This window comes from Battus philenor, unplaced genomic scaffold (assembly GCF_028537555.1).
Source record: "Battus philenor isolate CCGP_79_NKW_IND1 unplaced genomic scaffold, ilBatPhil1.0.hap1 SCAF_93, whole genome shotgun sequence".
Taxonomy (NCBI): Eukaryota; Metazoa; Arthropoda; class Insecta; order Lepidoptera; family Papilionidae; genus Battus; species Battus philenor.
Genome location: NW_027181763.1, coordinates 2,405 through 7,222, shown reverse-complemented (window position 1 = coordinate 7,222; position 4,818 = coordinate 2,405). Strand labels below are relative to the sequence as shown.

At 16.7% G+C, this 4,818-nt stretch overlaps 1 pseudogene; it reads right to left on the bottom strand.

The window, feature by feature from the left end:
* Positions 1–449: 449 nt before the first annotated feature.
* Positions 450–2,817, bottom strand: LOC137932547 (NADH-ubiquinone oxidoreductase chain 1-like; annotated as a pseudogene).
* Positions 2,818–4,818: the final 2,001 nt, after the last annotated feature.

The window sequence follows — 4,818 nt, the reverse complement described above, 5'->3', positions numbered from 1 at the left end:
CCTGCTAATCCATTAGTAACTCCTATCCATATTCAACCTGAATGATATTTCTTATTCGCTTATGCAATTTTACGATCTATTCCTAATAAATTAGGAGGAGTAATTGCTTTAGTTATATCTATCTTAATTTTAATTATCTTACCATTTACATTTAATAAAAAAATACAAGGAATTCAATTCTATCCTATTAACCAAATTATTTTCTGAATTATAATTATTACTATTTTTTTATTAACTTGAATTGGAGCACGACCAGTTGAAGACCCTTACATTATTACTGGCCAATTATTAACTATTATATACTTTTCTTATTTTATTATTAATCCTATTATTAATAAATTTTGAGATAACTTAATTTTTAATTAATACTTAAATTAATGAGCTTGTATAAGCATTTGTTTTGAAAACTTAAGAAAGAATACTTATTCTATTAATTTATACTAAAAATATTATTTAATTTAAAAAAATTTTTACCCCAATAAAAAATAATAAAAAATTTAATGAAATAGGTAAATACCCTTTTCAAGATAAATATATTAATTTATCATAACGATATCGAGGTAAAGTTCCCCGCACTCAAATAAATAAAAAAGAAATAAAAACTAATTTTAAATAAAAAATTAATCTAAGCCTATAACCTCCTATATATATTAAAATAAATAATAATCTTATGAATAAAATTCTAGAATATTCTGCTAAAAAAATTAAAGCAAATCCCCCTCTTCTATACTCAATATTAAACCCTGATACTAATTCTCTTTCCCCTTCAGCAAAATCAAAAGGAGTTCGATTAGTTTCAGCTAATCTTGACGATATTCAACATAATCTTAAAGGAATTATTAAAAATAAAAATCAAATTATTTCTTGGTAAAAAAAAAATAATATTAAATTAAAATCTATAATTAAAATAATTCTTGATAATATAATTAAAGCTAATCTAACTTCATAAGAAATAGTTTGAGCAACTGCTCGTAAACCTCCCAATAAAGCATAATTAGAATTAGAAGATCATCCAGCAACCATAACAGTATAAACTCCTAAACTAGTACAACATAAAAAAAATAAAATTCCTAAATTAAATCTAATTATATTAAAATAATAAGGAATTAATATTCATAATATTAAAGAAATAATAAATCTAATAACAGGAGAAAAATAATAAGATATATAATTAGAATAATTAGGAAAAGTATGCTCCTTAGTAAATAATTTAATAGCATCAGAAAAAGGCTGTAAAATTCCTATAAAACCAACTTTATTAGGTCCTTTTCGAATTTGAATATAACCTAAAACTTTACGTTCTAATAAAGTTAAAAAAGCAACCCCTACTAAAACACCAATAATTATAATTAATATTCCAATAATAAATAATATTATATCTTTTAGTATCATTTACTATATATATAAATAATTATATATTCATGACTTCTAAAATCATTACATTTTTTCTGCCAAAATAGTTATTAATTTATTAATAACATTCATTTTATAAAAATTATTTTTAATATTTGATCCTTTCGTACTAAAATATTATATTTTTCTAAAGATAGAAACCAACCTGGCTCACACCGGTTTGAACTCAGATCATGTAAGATTTTAATGATCGAACAGATCAAAAATTTTAAACTTTTGCATTTAAATTTTATCTTAATCCAACATCGAGGTCGCAAACTTTTTTTCTTATAAGAACTAAAAAAAAAAATTACGCTGTTATCCCTAAGGTAATTTTTTCTTATAATCATTATTAATGGATCATTAAATCATAAATTAATGTTAAATTTTAAAAAAAGTTATTTTAATTTTTCTATCACCCCAATAAAATAATTTAATTAATTCTAATTTTAAAATTTATATATTAATAATTAATTAATTAAATTATAAAACTCTATAGGGTCTTCTCGTCTTTTAAAATTATTTTAACTTTTTAATTAAAAAATTAAATTTTATTAATTAAGTAGAGACAGTTTATATCTCATCCAATCTTTCATACAAGTCACCAATTAAGAGACTATTGATTATGCTACCTTTGTACAGTCAAAATACTGCAGCCCTTTAATAATTTATCAGTGGGCAGATTAGACTTTATATTATTTTCAAAAAGACATGTTTTTGATAAACAAGTGAATATAAATTTTTGCCTAATTCCTTTACTTAATTTTTAATAAATATAAATTTATTATCTACATTTTAATATACTAATTTTATCATTATAATTAATTTTTATTTAATTATAAATTATTTTTTTATAAAAAATTAAATATTTAATTTTAAATTTTAAAATAAATTAAATTATTTATAAAAAATTATAATTTATTAACAATATAAATTCTAAAATTTTAAATTATAAATTTAATTTATATATTATAATATTTTATTTTAAAGCTTATCCCTTAAAATATTGAATATTTTTTAATAAAAATTTAATTAATAAAAATTATATAATAAAATATTTTAAATTAAATTTTTTTCTAAAAAAACTAGATATATTTAAAAACGATTAACATTTCATTTCTAATTAATTATTAAAAATAATTATTCAACATTAACTTTTATAATTAATTAACTCTTTTAAATTCGAGAATTTTTTTCATAAAAAATTTTATTAATAAACTCTGATACACAAGATACAATAAATTAAATTTACTTTTATTTTGATTAATTTTCAAATATTTAAAATTTATTTTACAATACTAATTCACTATAAAATTTTTAATTTTTTCTTTATAAATACTTTAACCCCCATTAAATATCTATATTTTAAAAATTTTTTTATTATTTTTTATTTATTAATTTTTCCCCCTCAAATTAATTATTAATATAATATCTTTTCAATGTAAATGAAATACTTTTTCAAGCTCTAATTTGTTCTTTCTAGAAACACTTTCCAGTACCTCTACTTTGTTACGACTTATTTCAATTTATAAATGAAAGCGACGGGCAATATGTACATATTTTAATTTAAAATCATTTTATTAAACTAAATAAAATTACATTTAAATCCACCTTCCAATATTTTTTAAAAAATATTATCCATTTAATTATTTCTTATTGTAATCCATTATATTCTTAATTATAATCTGCATCTTGATCTGAGTTAAATTTTTATTTAAATTTTAAAATATTATTTTTATAAAAAAATATTTTTTTAACAACGATATACAAAATTAAATAATTAAGTAAATTTATTCGTGGATTATCAATTAATAAACAGATTCCTCTAAATGAACTAAAATACCGCCAAATTATTTAAGTTTTTATAAATAATTATATACTATTTTAGCATTTTAAATTTAATTTTTAATAATAGGGTATCTAATCCTAGTTTTTGAAAAAATTTAATAATTCATATTTTATAATGAAAATTTTAATTTATTAAAATTTCACTTAATAATTAATTATTTATTTTCTTTAAAATAATATTAATTATATACTGATAAAATTTAAATTATTTTTTGTATAACCGCAACTGCTGGCACAAAATTTGTTAATAATTTATTAAATAATACTAAATCTTAATTTCTTAAATTTTTAATTTTAATTACTACTATATTTTAATTTTAAAATTATTAAAATAATTAAAAATTAACACTAAAATTTATATGTAAAACAAATTTAAATTAAAATATTTAAACCATAAAAAATTTATTTATATATTTAATTTTGACATATAGATTTTTTTTTTTTTTTTTTATATTAAAATATTTATTAGAAATTATTAAATTTTATTTATTATTCTTTCTCTTTTCTTCTATATTAATTAAATAATTAATTTTATAAAATAAACAATTTATATTAATTAAATAATATAAAATTAATATAATATTATTTATAAAATACAATTTTTTATTTATATTATTAATTATATTAATATATTTAAATATTTATTATAATATTTAATTTAATAATTAATTAAATATTTAATATATATATATATATATATATATATATATTAAAAAAAAATTATAAATAAATTCAATTTATTTTTTTTTTAACAATTAATTTCCTTTTAAATTTAATTTATTTTTCTTACTTAATATAATTTATTAACCATTGCTCATTAATTTTTTATAAATATAAAAATTAATAAATTAAAAATAAGCTAAATTTAAGCTTTTGGGTTCATACCTCAAATATAAAGGTAATTCCTTTTTTTTAAAAATAAAGTGCCTGAAAAAAAGGATTATTCTGATAGGATAAATAATGTAGAATTCTACCTTTATTATATTTTATAGAATCAAACTATATCTAATAATATCAAAAATTATTGTGCTTCTTACACTAAAATATAAATATTAATAATTGAATTTTTAGTTCTTTATAATCCCCCTATTATAAATTTTCCTAAATATTAATTCAAATAAAATATTTTTTTATTTTATTCTATTTTTTAGAACTTTAATTTCCATTTCTTCTAATTCTTGGCTTGGATGTTGAATTGGACTAGAAATTAATTTACTTAGATTTATCCCCCTTATTTCTAATTCTAAAAATCTTTTATCTTCTGAAGCAGCTTTAAAATATTTCCTTACTCAAGCAATTGCTTCTATTAATTTTTTATTTTCAATTTTAATTAAAATAATTATAATTAAAAGATTTGAAATTAATTATTTTTTATCTATTATAATTAATTCTTCTATATTAATAAAAATAGGATCAGCCCCTTTTCATTTTTGATTTCCCAATATTATTGAAGGATTATCATGATTTAATTGTTTTATTATTATAACTTGACAAAAAATTTCCCCCATAATTTTATTGTCTTATTATATAAATTATAACTTTTTAATTATAATTATAATTCTCAATGCTATTATTGGT